General features: G+C 31.5%; 1 protein-coding gene across 2 annotated transcripts in view; it reads right to left on the minus strand.

Moving 5' to 3' along the window:
• GRID2 (glutamate ionotropic receptor delta type subunit 2) overlaps positions 1-18617 on the minus strand; it is a 1244053-nt gene that overhangs the window by 1012186 nt on the left and 213250 nt on the right. The gene's annotated exons all lie outside the window — the stretch shown is intronic.

Raw genomic sequence — 18617 nt, forward strand, 5'->3', positions numbered from 1 at the left:
AGCTCAGCAGGAATGTAGTTACTTCCTCCAAATGGAAATGATGAATAGCACGTCAGTGTTATTGCAGGGAGAGCACCGGGATGACAATAAAATAAGTACAAAAAGCTTTTGGAGGACAAAGTGGCTAATATATTGAATGTCTTATATCATGAGCTTTTTAGGAATTCATAGCTGGAAATTTTTTTTCTGAGTAATAGATAATATCAAAAGACTTTCTGAGACTGTAAATACAGTATATAAGAATCAAAACTATTACAAACTTAATTTACTTTTTATTTTTATTTCCTTCTTTTTATTTATTTTTAATAAGGATTTCGGTTTATTTTACAGTGGCAAATTTAGTAATATTTATAGAAAAGTTAGAGACATAAATCAGCAGAGGTAATTGAGAAATATTTCCAGAAAAACTAACATAAATCCTAGTGGATAATCATGGCATTCTTCATTCACAGTAATAATAATGATGATGATAAGAGTTGTGGTTAACTTTTACTGAGTGGTTGTCAACATTTAGAATTATATTAGTTAAACACACCAGTTCTAAGAGTCAACTGATTTCAAATTCTGACTCTGCCACTTGTTATGTACATGACCTTGACCAAAAGATTCAAATTCTAAGCCCATTCAACATTTGTAAAATCTGACAATATTTATGTATAAAGTTTATTAAGCATATTACGTGAGATTATCCAGACTAAATGTAAGTAAATTATGGTAACTAAATAGTAAATTCTCAGTAAATGCTAGTGTTTTCTTGTTTTCAAATACTGTGATCCAAACAGTGCTTAACATTTTCTATTAATTTTTTCCATATTACAGTATTTCATTTAATCCTTAAAATAATTACACAATATGTATATGTATACTACTATATACATATACAATTATAAAATTGAGATTTAGTGCAAGGACTATACCTAATTTCACACAGCAAGGGCTCTGGCTTTCTTGATTCCAATGTCCTTGCTCTATGGGATACTGCCTTCCAGGATTATACCCATAAGAAATATAAAAATTTTTATGAAGATCCTGACTTTATTACAAACTGGGAGATTCTCTCCCATCTGGTCAGGTATGTTTTATTTGTATTCCATCCTACTCTTCTAGTTCTAAATAAGTACTTTTTTTATTGTTTAATTTTTAACTATGAACATTTAGGCTAATATACTTTTTGTCTTTTTGAATAAACTGAATAAATTCCTTCCTGATAAAAAAAAAGATACACACCTCAGGGTTATGAGGTGACATGACAAAGGAATGACTATATGTACGTATTATGTATATACCCATATAAACATAATATGTTTCTTGACTATAATATACATTATAGTGTGTGCATATAAAAAAATTATGTGTATACGAAAATCTTTTTTATACATGAATAGTTATTATACACACATATAGGAAGAGATAAACAGACCATATGGGAAAGTACAAATATGTTTACACATACATAAAGTTTCGTATACAAAAAGCAGACACGCTTTTATACATTTGTGACTGAAGCCCCAAGCTTTCTAGTGAAAGACAGATCATGATATTAAACATACTTTATTAGAGTCAATACCTGAGAAAGCAAGGGTAAAACTATGTCCATTTCTGACAACTGTGACAGGTTTCTTTTGACCTCTCCACTCTAATGGCCTCATCAGATACTATAACATTTCGGTGTAATGATTAATTTAGATTCTGAGAAGAATTATCACAAATTAAAATTAGTTTTCATGAATGTGATAATTCTTCTCAGAATCTAGATTAATCATGTGATAATTCTTATCATAATTTAGATTAATCATTACATTGAAATATAATATTATCAAATTCAGATATACAAGTTTCTTTAGCAGTTTGTAGGAAGTGTGATATAAATGTAAAATAAAAAATTCATTTTAAACCAAATAATCTAAATGTCTATTCACAAAGAACTGATATGTTTACATAAATATGCTTCAGCTTGTCACAGATTCTAAATAGGTCTTTTAAAAGAAGTTTCTAATCAACCTTGTTTTATAGTGAGTGATGTTACTGACTTCTACTGAGTAGTAGTAATACATTTTTAATGGAAGCATTTTACTATTACCTAACAGAACATTTAAAATTGCCTTAAACATTACACCTGGTTTAACAAATGGTAGGTACCTACAGAAATGATAGCAAATAGATCAATTCCGTACTTAATTAAGATATAGTGAAAGGAAATGAGCAAAAGAAGCAGCTCAGCTTTCTGCAAACAGCAAGGAAGTACACGGAGGAAACAGTTCATCTTACTTTACACAGCATAACCAAAGAACAGATAATCCTAGCTGACACTTGAAATCCAGTTAGTTATTTACTTCTTTCCTCAACTATAAAAACTCATCTTAAATTTGGCTTTTTACCAAAAGAGTAGATGTAACATTTTGTATTAAACACACATATTGTGAAAACAACCTGGAGAGTTCCACATGGAAAATCTAAGGGAAGAAGGTCCTTTCTTATTTCATGCACTTCCAATGGTATAGCAGTGCCCTAGTATTAATATACACATATTACTAGTCTGTCAACATCTAATATCCTAGATTTACTTTTTTTGACCTATGTAAAGCTTCTCAGGTACAACAATCATACCTGTATAGCTAACATGGTGACACAGCATCTAGTTCCTTTCGATGAAATAATTCTTCCACCACTTACACATACACACAGTATTTGATCAACAAATTATATTCTACATTACTCATTGGCTAAACTGGAGGGAATAATAACTAACTAAGTAACAAAAAAGAAAAGTAACACCTCCTAAATATTTCTGTTATACCAATGTGTAGTTAGTCATTTCCATTATCAGGGACTGATGATCTGTTCCTTTAATGGGAAGGAAAAGAAAGGTTTTATATTACCCGTACACATATACACGTGGGTATATACACATGTTTTTTAAATACAAACTATATCGTGTTTACTTGTCTTCTTGTTATATTTTAGAAAGGAAATAATTATAATTTATAGTAATATTAAAAACATGGTGGTCTTATTTTGTTAACTGTTGTGAAGTATGTGTACAAACTAATTTATACCATAAAATTATTTTATACAAATTTGAATTTTTATATATGCTTGTGAAATAAAACATTTATAAGGAGTTACTAATCTGACCAACTCAGTAACTCTCAAAAATATTCTAAGCATTTCAACCTCCAGGTCTTTTTTCGTAATGTTGCTTCTACCATGGATGTATTCATGGTCTCCTTAGCAAAATATAACTTCCTGGGTCACAGAAACTATGTCTATACTTAAAGTGTCTATAAAGGATCTTGAATAAATTAGATACTCAAGAAACAGTAGCTGATTAATCTTTCCTTATATTTAGTTAGGCATAATCTTGTAAAATAGGATACTTAAATTCAAATATACAAGTAAAAATGTAAGTTGTGACGAATCTAAATTAAAACAAAAGTAGACTTGTAAATGTACTTGCATGTGAATTTATAATCACGGGCATTATCATGACTCCAGAAGACTCAAATTATTCAGCAAGATATTAATCATACACTTATATTCTTAGTTTAAATATGTAAATTCTACTTGTCTTATACATATAAGAAGCAAATGGAAAAAAAAAAAAACCACTATTCAGCTGGTAAGACAGGGGAGGAAAGAAAATATCATCATCTAGCTCAGAATTTCCTCTAAAAATATTGAGAAAGGTTTTGATATATATCTTGAAAATACTTTTCTCTATACAGGGTTGGCAGAATTATTGAAAAATATATATATATATATATTTCGTTTATATAACTAACACACCAAATAACATTTAAAATATGATTCTAAAACTAGAAAACAAGAAAATATCAACACATCTACATTACCCTTACATGATCAATACCTACCACAATATAAATGGGTATAATTATGCTGTATTTGCTTAGGAGATAATGACGTGAAAAGTCTGCGCATGTTCAGTACAGATGCAGTCATCATAGGCCTAACTACATAGTCCACATCAGCAACAATACATTTTTTTTTTAATATTTTTGACTTGCGAGTGGTTGAATCTGCAGGTGTAGAACACACAGATATGGAGACCTGACTGAATATTTAATAACTACTACTACCTCTGGTGATTAGTATGTCAAATTCATTCTGCATAAGCCAGGAGGTATTTGAAATTGAAGAGTCATAGCAAAAACCTGAATGTAAGACTGTTTTTTACACAAAATTTATTCCTCTTTGCCTTAGAAATTTCAACAATTTAGCTTAAGTGGTTACAACAAAGAAAAAAAGGGCAACTCTTTGCTTTGGGGCAATTAATTGGTGACAGTAGAATTGACAGTTCTGCAGACCTATTCAGAATTGTTAAATCATCATATAGTCTCACTTTTTTAAATGCTTATATTCACAAGTAGTTTTTTTTTTTAATTTAATTCTAATGGTGCACTGTGCATACATATGAGTTGTACTGTGCACAGATATAGATGTCCAAGTCAAAAGATCTATAACTTTTTTGAATCTACTCATGGGTATTCCCATCAATGCCAGTGGAAACTGTGCACACATTTCAAAAGGAGGGCAAAGAAAGACACCATAAATACTATATAAATCAGATTTCTCCTTTTATTTCACCACCCACTTATATTTAAGCTCTCAGGTCACAGAAGAAGAAAAAGGTTGAACATGTTCAATATGACTAGACAGCAGAAAAATTAGTAGAACTGTAAACAAATGAAATAAGCATTTTCTATACCATTTGACATCTTTACCTGAACATGCAGAGTAGCTACTATTTCAGTGGGATATTATTATTATGAAGGTATTGTCTGTGTGTGTGTGTGTGTGTATTATGTATGTATATATTACTTATGTATGTGTATAGGTTATGTATATATAATTTTCCAAGATAATATTACATTGAAACATCCTCCATGAATTAATTCTGCATTAGAAATATTATCAGCAGTCCCTTTTCATTCACCAAAAATTTTCTTAATGTGTTCCATGCTAATATCTTCATAGGCAGGAAATAGTGTTTCATCAACGGGTATATTTTCCTCAGTTCACCTTATGTAACCCTTCAGAAAGCACTCTAAGGAAGTAAACTGTAGCAATAACTTTGATTGTTGGAAAGAAAGTTCTGGATATACACCAATTTCATGACAATTAGCAAATATTATTCTGAATCAGAGGCAATTTTACTTTGTTGTGCTTCTCTCAAGTTTATAATAATTGAAATAACAATAGTGAAAGTAATTAACATTTATTAGTAATAAGCACTGTACTAAGTGGTTCACTGGCATTATAGCATTTAGTTTTGATTAAATTCCTTTGACAAAAATGAAGCCCAGATTAAAGTAACTCTCCGAAGATCCAAAACTAGTATGACTATGGCAAAATTCACAGCCCTCAGTTTCAAAGATAACTTCCTAAAATATCTATGAGCTTAATATCTGCCAATATATTCATTATAATATATTTCTATATTACCAAGTGATGTGCATGTTTTTATTTTCATAACTATCACTGAAGTTTTATTTGTATGCTAAAACTCTCTAATAGGTTTTAATCATTTTGTATGATGATTTTATTAGCTAGGCCTAGTTTGAAATTTTTTAAATAATGTTTTTTGCAGTTTTTTGTAAATACCATATTACCACAATAATGTAAACTATACCATGTAAAGAGTAGTTTAACTCAAGTATTTACACATTTTTTTCCTCAAACTTAATATTTAAGGTTACTTTTGAATTAAGCATCTAATATAAACAAAGAATTAAATAGATATAAATTTCTAAACATCAGGTTAAATGGCAATTTTTGCGTTTACTTAAGAATGTTATGTGAGTTCCACTATCATATGCACTTTAGGACATTCTTAAATACAAAGTTGAGAACAAATCTCTAGTCTTTCATTTATATGGAGTTAGAATTTTTTTTTTCACTTTAGTGACTAATGATCCTAACAGAATGACAATGCCAGAGTCATTGACTTTCTATAATAAAGGCTTTTAATAATTTACTTGAGTCTGTAATATTCAAATTATGACCAGGTATAGAAACTAACTGGCTCATTATCTCCCAATGTTTAATGCCTACTTAGCATTTTGTTCTCAAAGTACATTATAATATTGACTTCTACTTCACCCGCCATAATTATCTAGTTTATAGACAAGCATCATTCTTGTTTTATAGATAGATAATCAAGTGCAAGGAGGATATTTCCAAGATTACAGAAGGAATTAGTTATAATATAATGTAGAAAAGTATAACTTGAAGTAGAAAAAATTACACACTGATCACCAAAGTGATTACATACAAATACTTGATATTTGATACAAATAGTGATACATGAAATGTTTATATTGCTGATACTTTTAAATTCTGATTTTTCTTCAATATATTATAATAAAATATCTTAAAATGAGGAGAGCAAATCATATTTCAAGAAGCCAAATTTTCAATGACTCTCCAAAGATTTCAAGGGAGGGTGTTCACATTGGAATGTGACATTCCATCACAGTGTGGGTTAGGTCAAATTCATGAGGTCCTTTTTCTCAATCTAACTCTCCAATGGCATTTGAATTCACATTTCATTGGAATTTTTGTAAAGTTATCTCAAAACCCAAAATACATTTAAAGTGATAATGTTGTCACCTAAACACTAACTGTGCTATATATTTTACAGAATTCTGTGGGGAGAAAAGGAAATGCAAGCTGCTAAAAGAATAGATAATCTGACTCTTCCATGCAGAGCATAATAGGAGGTGAATGGTTATAATAATCATTTTATATTAGAATACAGATCCTCTCTGAATGGTTATACATTTTAATATAAATTTGGTGTTTGAGTAATAAACACTACAAATGAGTTCTTCTAGTAAGAATTATTTGTAATTTTTAAGAGTACTAGATATCGAAAGATCAATAATCTGGATCTTTAATTTATAAAACTAGCACTATTTACTGAGGATTCTGGGAAGATGGTAGAGTAGGAAGCATCGGGAATCTGTTTCCCCACCTGGATAGCAATTGCATTAGTAGATTCTGTCTAATGTAACTACTCTGGAACTCTAAAGTAGATTGAAGAATTGCAATTCCAGAGGAAGACTTAAAGGATAAACTGCAATTAATTTCAGTATTTCAGCCCTTAGTACAGTAGCACCTATCCATCCTTCACCCCTCAGCCATGTGGCAGGGACTAGCTATAAGCACTTCTAGGAGCCCCTTGCACACAGCTTATGAGAGGCACAGTCCTCAAAAGAACTCTGTCCTCTAAATAGTAGGGAACTGATACAAGATATGATCTGAAGGCTGATTGTGACTTTTGATTTTAGAAGTGCAGAAAAAGCAAGCGGCCGTTGTTGTATGTTCCTCCTCTGTTGCAAGCCCTACCCTGTCTGGCAGACAGGACTCTCAGGAGATTTAAATAGCCAGTAATATTTTACTTTCTCCCTTCATTTTTTTTTCTTTTTCTCCTTCTGAAAGCCAGACATCATTGTTCAAGACATTCAAAAACAACTACATACTCAAAATTAAAAAATCACTGTATATGCCTAGGGAAAGGTACAGGTTCAGAAAATGCCTTAAATTTACATTTCAGGTGAATCTTTGGCACAGAGATAGCCTACAACAATCTACACAGACAAGCATAAAACCCAGCTAATCCTGAGAAAGGGGATATATCCAACTTTCAGAGTTATCCTATTATTATATTCAAATGTCCACTTTTAAATGAAAGATCACAAAGGCATACACATAAGCAGGAATGTATGAACTATTTAAGGGATAAAAATAAATCAACAGAAAATGTCTCTAAGGAAGACCCGGTGGTTGATCTATGAGACAAAAATTTTAAAACAAAAACAAATGCCTTAAAGATGCTCAAAGAACTAAAAAATAAAAATAAAAAAAAGAAAGGAAGAAGAAAGAAAGAAAGAAAGAAAGAAAGAAAGAAAGAAAGAAAGAAAGAAAGAAAGAAAGAAAGAAGGAAGGAAGGAAGGAAGGAAGGAAGGAAGGAAGGAAGGAAGGAAGGAAGGAAGGAAGGAAAGAGGCGAAAGTGAAGAAAACAATGGATGTACAAAATGGAAATATTAAAGTATAGAAAACTTAAGAAGAAACCAAAAAGTTATTCTGGATCTGAATAGCAGAATCAGCATTTGTTTTTTTGTTTTGTTGTTTTGTTTTTTTGTTTGTTGTTGTTGTTGTTGTTTAATTGCTAGAATGATTCATAGAGCAGGTAGAAGAATCAGTGAACTTGAAGATGAGGCAATGGAAATTTCTAACTCTGAGGAAATGAAAGACGAATGATTGAAGAAAAGTAACCAGTGTCTAAATGAACTGTGGGACAACATCAAGACCAACATATACATCGTGGAATTCCCAAAGAAGAAGACAGAAAGGGGCAGAGAGAATAATGGGTGATAATTTATGTATACACCCAAGAAGCTAAATGAACTCTAAGTAAAAAGAACTGATTTACACTAAGAAACACTGTAATCAAATTTTGAAAGCAAAACACAAAGAAAATTTGAAAACTTCAAGAGGGGGCACTCATCATATATAAGAAAACCTCAAAAAGATCGTCAGCAGATTTCCCTTTAGAAATTTTGGATGTCAGAAGGCAGTGACAGAATTAAGAGAGAAATTAAGTTATTCCCAGTTAAACAAAAATTATCATTAGACTGGCTCTGTAAGAAAGGCTAAAAGTTCCCCTAAAGCTAAAGGTTGAAATGACAGGACACTAGACAGTAACTCAAAGCCGTTATGAAGAAATAAAGATTCAATAAAGGCAAATACATGGGCAATTAGGAAAGTCAATATTAGTATTATGACAGTTTGTAATCTCACTTTCTATTTTCCACATAATTTAAAACACTAACATATTTTTTAAAGATAATTTTTGGTATAAAATCTAGTTCTTGTAACTTAGGTTTACAACTGCATGTTCTGTTTTCTCCATGAAGAAATTTAAGAAACTTATTTAAGAGACTAATACACCAAAAGAACTTATAGTTTGGGTGTTGGGGCACAGAGTATACATGGATATAATTTTGTGACAGCAACAACTGAAGGAACAGGGGATAAAGGTGTAAAAGAGAAGAGTTTTGGTATGTTATTGAAATTAAAGTGATAGTAATTCAAAGTAGTGTGTTATAACCTTAAGATGTTAAACGCAATCAATATAGTACCCACAAGAAAATAGCTATAGAATATACACACAAAAAAATAAAAAATATTTATATTTAAACATTTAAATGTTATAAAATAACTCACTAAGCAAAAAAAAATGTGATGCAGGAAATGAGAGACAAAAAAGTTATAAGACGTATGGAAAATAAGTAGAAAAATGACAGAAGTCCTTCCTTATCAGTAATTACTTTCAATGTAAATGAAATAAACTAGCCAATCAAAAGATAGAGTTTGGCCGAATGACTAAAAAACAAATTAGGATCCTATTATATATTGTCTAAAGAGACTCACTTTGGGAGAAAATATTTGTAAATCATATATCTGATAAGACAATAATATCCAGCGACACAGAAAATTCCTAAAATATAACAACAAAAATCTGATTCAAAAATGAAATAATTTGAGTAGACATTTCTCCAGTCTCCGAATGAGACATACTAGTGGCCAATAAACACATGAAAAGTTTCTTAACATAACTAATAATCAGGGAAATACAATCAAAACTATGATGAGATACCACTTCATATTCACAAGTATAGCTACTATCAAAGAAAACAAAACAAAACTGAAAATAAGTGGTGCCAAGAAAGTAGAGAAATGGAGACCCTGTATATCATTGGCAGGAATATAAAATGGTACAGCTGCTGTGGAAAACAGCATGACAGTCCTCAGGAAATTAAACACAGAATTGCCATGTGATCCAGCAATTCCACTTCTGAATATATACCTCCCAAAACTGAATAAAGGGTTCTTGAAGAAATATTTGTACACCCATGCTCATAGCAGCATTATTCTCACTAGCTAAAACATGGAAGCAACCCAAGTGTTTAGCGATGGATGAATGAGTAAGCAAAATGTAGTATATACATACAAAGTAATATTATTTAGTCTTAAGGAAGGAAATTCTGGTATATGCTTCAACATGAATAAACCAGGATATTATACTAGTGAAATAAGATAATCACAATAAGACAAATACTATATGAATCTATTTATATGAAGTACTTACAGTAGTCAAAATCAGAGACAAAGTAGAATGGTGGTATCCTGGGGCTAAGGGAAGAGGAAATGGGGAGTTATAGTTTAATATATATATAGTTTTAGTTTCACAAGATGAAAAGAGTTTTGGAAAAAGATGTTGGTAATGGCCGTATAATGTCAGGAATGTATTTAGTACCAATAAACTCTACACTTAATAACAGCTAACATGGAAATTTTTATGTTATGAGTATTTTACCACTATAAAAAATTGGAAAGAATGGCACTGTTTTACACTTTAAATTATTTTCTGTATTTTTTATATTGAATCTGTGGAGTAATCCAGAGTCCCATATTTTGTTTCAGTTCCTTTCTTCCTATCATATATTTAATTAAAACAATGTCCTATTATTGCAAATATAACTGCTATAACAAGAACAGAAAGAACAGGTTTGCAAGAAGAGCTTTTGAAACACTGAACAGCAATTCAAAATCTTCCCCAACTGAAATGATGCACTTAAAAAAAAAGTGAGAAGGTAGTTTCTTAAAAAGTACATTCTCTGAGAAGACTTGCAGATATTTAATGGAACAAGTTTAACTTTTTTCTTTCTATAACCATTCACTAGATCCTTTTAATCTCTTCAATTATCATTAAACAATATGAAAACTGGTATATGGTACTATAGGTAAAATTACATGTCAAAAAAATACCTGTATAAAAATAGTGTGAATATTATGCTCCTCAAAGAGTCAAATACATTTTTCACACAAATAATTTAATTTAGATTGTCTTCTACATAGTAAAAATTATAATTTTATCTATAAGACAAAAATTCACTCAGCTTCTAGCTAAAAAAAAGTCATTTTACCAATCAGTTAATATAATAAATCGTTTGAAATTAAGCACTTTAGAACTATAAAATATGGTCTTCATTTTTAAAGAAAATAAATGCATAATGTGGAAAACTTCAAGTAGGAGAAAGGTACCCTTCTGATATAAATCTCAAACCTCAGTTTCATTTACTCTGAAATCATCTGTAATTTGTTCTTTTTTATTGAATAAGCACATTTAATGAGCAAAACCCAAGATTTTATAGAAATTTACTGACATTTTTTTTTTCAACATGTCCTACTTTGTGCTGTTTTGTATACTGAATTAGGAACTGAGTTAAGGAACGCCATACAGATATTGCTTAGGGGTTGCCCTACAAAATATTTCATACACAGTGAGAATACAGTGATTCTGTTAGAACTACAGAATATACCAGCCAACAGTATATGCAACATGAGTTTTCTTAGGAAAATGGCAATATTTGGGGGTATTTATTAGCTGTAGGTATTGCAAAATGAATCCAATTTCTTTCATATTTCAAAATATGTATCATAATCATAGACTTTGACTATCTATAGGTCAAATACTTATGGGAAATCAACTTTCAAGTATACTATTTTGACTTGCTAAAGAATAAATCTTACAAAAATGACCAAAGTTGTTTATGTTGCCTCTTTGAATTTTATTCTTAAGAAAAGACCAAAAAAAAAAAAAGACACAATAATATTTTTAAACTTGGAATTTCATGGTAGGTAGCTCTCCTCACCTTCATTTTACAGGTGAGGAGGCTGAGAATAAGAAAAGTTAGGTAAATTACTCAATCACATAGTTGGAAAATAAATGAGCTGGGACCTGAATCTAGAACTTTCTGGATTAAAACCTATAACTTTTATACTAATAACATGTATCTATGTTAAAAGCTCAAACCATTCCTAAGACAAAATGTTTTGCTTTTAGAATAGCATGTGCCTTCAAACTGTGTCTTTAATTAATCTCTTCAGACAGCTTGATTCAGTGGCACAGTATGTAGTATTCATCTTTTGAAGAAAAAGAAAAATACAGCTAGAAATAGCTGATAACTTAAATGAGCATTGGGCCACTTTAGAGGAAATGACAGAGAGTACATACAGTATGGACTTTTAGTAGCCTCTTGAAAAATTATGTAAAAAGTCAAAATACATCCAGTATAAATGCTCATTTTTGGTACCTGATATAAAGTAATTAATCACAGAACCAATGTTAAAAACAAAAGTCAAGTTTGAAAAATGTCTAGTATATTGCTGATGTGCGAAGACCCTTAAGTGAAGTATATAAAGAAAATATAAAGTTCTTAGAGATCCTCCACTATTTGAAGTTAAACTTCAAATAAATATTGGGTTTTATTTTTCAATAAAAAGTAAATAAATTTTCCTTCCTTTAACATAAATTTGAAAACAAACTGGCAAAACATTTACATGTGTGAATTCTGGTTTGTAGGTGTACAAATAGGTGTTTGTTATGCTGAGCTTTATGTACTTTTCAGAGATTTTACAAAATTTTCATGATTTAAGGGTGAAGTAATTTAAAACTACTTCATCCAGAATCTGAACAAAATATATACACTGTATATCAAAACCATGATAATAATAATTCATATATTTATATCCATTTGAAGATGTTACCTTTATTTAAAAATTTATTTTGCTTAAATCTTCAGGCAATCAGATGTAAGAGGCTATAAAACATCTTTTTATGAGCCCATTTTAAATAAAAATTAAGAAATTAAGTCTCAAAATGGTTCAGAAAGTCATTTCAGGACTTTACTTGGAGCTTAGAAAGCCTATTGGATACTTAATGAGACTCTGAGGCCAGTTCTCCCATCATGATTCTCACTTCTAACATCTTTGGTTACTGTCTAAAATATATACCTCTTTAATCAATTCTCATCTTTTCATTTTCTCCCTATTTTTTTCCCCTTTGACTAATGTCTCTATACTTTTATACAATGACTACTATTTTCCATTCCGCCCACCTATTTCCATTATCTCATTCACTTATTATCTTCAACTCCTTATGGAAGACTGCTAGCTTTGAATAACTTCTAGCTTTCTCTAGAGGACATAACTCAATTGGAGAACTTTTTCCCACACAAATTAGGATCTAGTGAAACCAGAAAAGGGAAGTTAACATTACTTAGCATCTTAAAACAACCCAAATCATTACTCATCTATTACAGAGTAAAATGTCTTTTCTGAAACCTTTGCCATCTAGTTATACTATACTATTATCTTCCTCATCATCATCCCTGACCATCTTATCACCAGCCAACTAATTCATTGAATAATGTGGAAGCTGGTTCAGAATCTTTCTCTTTATCCCAAGTCTTGCCATCATCCTGAGTAATATAGTTGATGGGTACATGTTGATAGTTTATTACAAGATGTACCTGTTGCTAAATTATCTATCATACTAACAACACAATTATTGGCTTCCTTAATCCCAATATCCATTAGTGCCACTAAATCTATAACCAATAATTAGTCCCTGACATTACAAGTAGACATTCTACATGACAAAACTTAAAATCTAATATTTCCACAAGAATCCTTCAAGAATCCTAACGACTCGTTCCACTACATCTGTTCTTCAGCCACACAGAGCCTTCCAATTCCCTAACCACTGAGTTAATGGAGGTTCCTATTTACTGAAACAATGCTAACTGGCAGCTTGATAGGAGGCAAATCAAAAGTTCTGTTTTGTATGTTGTTTCAGATATCTGAAACAAGTGGAGGTCAGGTAGGCAATAGAATATGTAAAATTGATCTTAAGAGAAAGAAATCTGAGTTAGAGACATACATCTGAAGGTCAGCAACATACCTTTGGGAATTAGAGACCAGAGATTGGCCATGATCATATAAGGAAAGTGTAAACTGAGAGAAAGGGGACTGGAACAGATCCCAGAGGAAATCCAGTCTTAATTAGAAGAAGAGAAACAATCAAGAATGTACTAGAAGGTACCATTGCTGACACAGGAGGGAAACCAAGTAAGAATAGTACTAGTATTAAAAGAAGCAAAATAAGGGGAGTTTTTCAAATAATTGGGAATGATCAACTATATGAAATGTTACTCAGAAAGTTAGTCATATAAAGACAGATAAATATCCTTGTCCTAAGTTTAGTAACATGGACATTGTTGATTATTTTAATAAAAACAATTTCAATGAAACTGGTAAGAATGGAAGCCAGATTGAAATGAGTAAAAGAATGAATGAGAGTTAAGTAAGTAGAGACAGAGTTAAAACACACTTCAAAAGAATTAGCCTGATATAAATGTCCTATATTTATCTTTCCCTCATTAGGCTAGAAGCCCTCAAAAGATAAGACTAATGTTTGAGTTTTTATCAAATTTAATACTTCATATGCCAGTATCTGGCATTGTGTCTTTCATGTAATAGACACTCAAGATTTCTTTGCTGCACTATAGTGGTAGAACAAGAATTCTGAAACTTAGTGATATAACTCAATCAGTAATAGAGCTTTTAAAAATCCAACATGCCTCCCCAGATATACTAAATCAGAATCTCTGGTGTTAGGAACTGAAATTCCATTGACAATATTTTCTAGTTTCTAGCTTCTTTTACAGCTAGGTTTGGTTAAAAAATAAAATAGAAAAGAAAGAAAGAAAAAGGAAAAAAAAGAAAGAAATGTTAAAAGAAGTGAGATACGTGTCATTTCCAGTACAAGGGATTAAGAACCAAGCAAGCCTCTATATGGTCTTTGTCTCCTTCTGATGCCTGTATACACATGAGTCTCTATGGGATAATAAATCCAAAAGTTTCAAGAATCCTGCTGGATCCCTATGTAAAGAAATTTTGCTCACCACCCAGGAATATATTATCCTAAGTGTAATCAACTTGGTAATATATTACTCTAGAAAAAATTTTCTTTGAGAATCCAGGTTCTCAAAGAATGGCCCCTAGAAAAGCAATATTACTACCTATAAACTGGAGTGAGGACAGCAGTCCATTTTAACAAGCCCTCCAGGTGATTCTAATGCATGCTAAATTTAAGAATCACTGGTATAACAGGATATATACTTTGTTGAGGCTTACACCTACGTTATTGCCCTATATTCACTACAAAAGGAGGACATAATGAATCACAGACTGTTTCACTTAGTGTGAATTGATTTTTAATTCCTTTAATCTTACTGATGTTTCCTAAGGCCTTTCAGTGCTCATATTGTACACTCAATTTTCCAAAGGACTATCAAAGTAGTTAAAGATCCAATACCCCTAGAGAGTGATCATCATCTATTGACAAACAGCATTCATTAGGATCTGCTCTGAAATTGCTTTCTATAAGGTCTTTGCTTGTAGTTAAAGAATCTTGAATTGTTATACTTTCCACTTTTACTTGCCTCATTTTCAGCCGTACCTTCCACGGAGCTGGTTTACCATTCTTAAGAGATTCCTGTTGTTAGCAGTCCATTAGAGAGAAAAACCTGGTTTCTGGTCTGTCTGCACCTAACCTCTTTAAAAAGCCAGAGTTATCTGATCAGAAAGTTATTTATTAAAGGTTTAAAACCTGAACAATTATAACTGGTAGTTTTTAATGTCTTTCTGTGTTCATTATTTTGTTAAAATGTGTTCTTAATCACCGTGCGTATATAGATATAATGGATATTCTTTTAATATAAGGAAACATTTTTCTTCTAATCAAATTTCAAAACAATTTTATACTTCAAGGTTCTGACAAGATGACAAACTAGCAAAGATCCCTCATTCCTTTCCACAAAATCAAACATACAGAATCTTCAGAAGAGTAAAGGCAGCATGTATCTGAGGAACCGATGCACAAACTCTGAAAAAACTTGAGGGAGACAGAGGTTGATTGTAAAAGGTGACTGGAATGTCAAAGGAGGCCAAGTGTGGCATTTTCACACATCTATAGAAATAATCAACATCCTAGAGGCTTACAGAAACTTCTGTAATCAGATCTTTTGTTAAATTTCAGATGTCAGACCCTAGTCCTCCTCCTTATGCTCACTAGCATCTGGTTACCCTGGCATCATTGTTGTTCCTAGAATCCATAAGACATGTTTTCATGTCAGGGATCTTGGTTTGATAGTTCCTTCTGCTTAGAATGATCTCTCGCCATGGCTGGCTTTTTCTACTGCTTCAAGTCTTTACTCAAATGATTCCTTCTTAGTGAGACCTTCTTTGATTTCACTATTTAAAATTGCAGACTCTGCTTCCACTCCCTTTCCTCCATTCCTGGTTCATTTTTTGTCAAAATAAAATCACCATCTGATAGACTGTGTATCTTAACTATTTACTTATGGTTAATGTTCTCCCCCAATCTAGAATACAGATTCCATAAAGTAAGGTATTTTGTATGTTATATTCATAAAAAAAGAAATTACCAATACAAACTAAAGTGTTTGTTGCATAAAAATCTGTTCAATAAATAAAATGTGAACATCATTAGATAGCCTGCTAATGTCACTTGAAGGCTATTTGACCCAGCAATTTTTTGAAGGTTTTTTGAGTCATTCTGAAAAAAAAAAAAAATAATAATGTCAATATTTTACTCTTGTGATATATAGATGTAAATAAATTAGTGAACAATCAAATACAGATGTGATCATTTTCGACTTTTGAAGGGGTAATTGCTTACAAAAAGGACACTTGCTGAATAAGAGACTCTGACAGGTAACTAAATGAGAGGTACAAGGTTAATCACAGTGAAATAAATCTCTAGAGTGGGCAGCACTTCAGAGACAAGGATATTAGACTGAACAGCTTTTAACAACATGTTTTCCTATCCAACAACTGCAATAATAGTCATTCTCAAATGAGCACCAGAATAACACAAGACTGACCATATGTGAGATGAAACTATATAATATGTGCCAAAAAAATATATTTATCTTTGGCACATTTTAGCATCGTGAATTAGTATTAATTAGAATTTCTTCCAATTATTTGTCTTTAGTATGAACAAAAACAGTAGCTTCACTGTTCTCCAATATGGATTAAATTAGTTATCACCACCTAATAAGAGTGTAATTTCTTCACTCATTCTGTAGAAAAATACCTAGATGTGCCATAAGCGTCAGGGAGGGTCAAGGAAGTTGCTCTGCACGTTGTTTGCAAGATAGAAACTTCTTGCAGCTTTTCTGTCATTGTAAAGGAGGCATGCCAGTTGTTGACAGGAGAATGAATAGGTTCAGTCAGGTCTAACGTGTTTCCTATTTTCTGAAACTGTGCTCACTGGATATGTCATCAACAAGTTTCCTGGACCCCCTTTCTCATTGTTGGAAAATTTGTTTTATTCCTCATAATGCCATTAGAGAGCTACGTGCTATGTAGAATAATGACTCTGTGGAACCGTTTACCATCTTTAAAAAAAGTATTTCCACATTGAATTGAATGGTAATATAGACTTTTTTTACTTTCTTCTATGTATGAAAATCATCACATCTTGAAATGTTGCCCCTCGAGTAATTTTTACTTTTATTTTAACATGCACTACATAACCGCCCCTACCCCCATCCCACCTAAAGTAAGTAAATGCTTCACTATAAAAATTGCACCAGCTGCTAAACACATCCACAAAATTTACTGAAACCTGTTAGGCCTTCAGAATTATATACCGTAAACAAAGAACACATGAACTACTACTATTTCCAAAGATGACTGCCTTACATGCGAGGACTGTATCGGTCATAAGAAAGTAATCAACAAAATGCCAGCACCTTATGTATGAATACTAAGTGTTTTACAAACACATTTTCATATATAGTGTATCATTTGATTTTAATAATATTCCAAGGAAATGCATAGACTGTCACTCATGTAATCGTTCAAGATACAACGGATGTCAAATCACTTCTATCAGTTTCCTTTTGGAGAGAACATTTTCATCTTTGATTACAAAGTAAATCATCTGCTAATCTCAATACTGCTTAAAAAGTATTGAGAAAGATGCTATATAGCTATTAATTTCAGAAGTTTTAATATATCTGGCACTTTACCAGGGTATACTCTAGACATGCCTTTTTCATAAATATATGGAATATTGAGATGACATAACAAGAACTAAATAAATGCAAGTTCCAAAATTGTCCTTCCCTTTGCAATTCCTCAAAAATATAAATTTATTTTAAATGAATTAAAATATCTCAAGTAAATAATATTCAAATGAGAACTCTGTGCATTAATAAGATATAATAAGAAAATGTAAATTATACTCAGCTTGATTATTATTGCAAGCTTTATAAGGGAAGGAATTTTTCTGACATTAGGTCCTGAATCTACCTAAAATTAGGCATATCATCTAAGTAGGTATAACCTAATCATTTGGACTTGAATAGCAGACAGTTTACTCTGGCTGATAGCTTAAAGTGAAAGCAGAGATTCTAACATGAGAAGGACTGATATGCCATTGCTAGCTTGCAAATGGATGGGACTACATGACAAGGAATGCGGGAAGCCTCTAAAAGATAAAAGGAGCCTCTGACAGTCAAGCAATAAGAAAGTTTGGTTCTGTCATGCAATCACAAGATAAAATTCTGCCAACTCTGAGAATAAACATGGAAGCAGATGTTTCCTTCTAGCTACCACACAAAAACTTAGCCCAGCTGAACCTTAATTTCAAT

The sequence above is a fragment of the Rousettus aegyptiacus genome, unplaced genomic scaffold (assembly GCF_014176215.1).
Source record: "Rousettus aegyptiacus isolate mRouAeg1 unplaced genomic scaffold, mRouAeg1.p scaffold_m13_p_10, whole genome shotgun sequence".
NCBI lineage: Eukaryota > Metazoa > Chordata > Mammalia > Chiroptera > Pteropodidae > Rousettus > Rousettus aegyptiacus.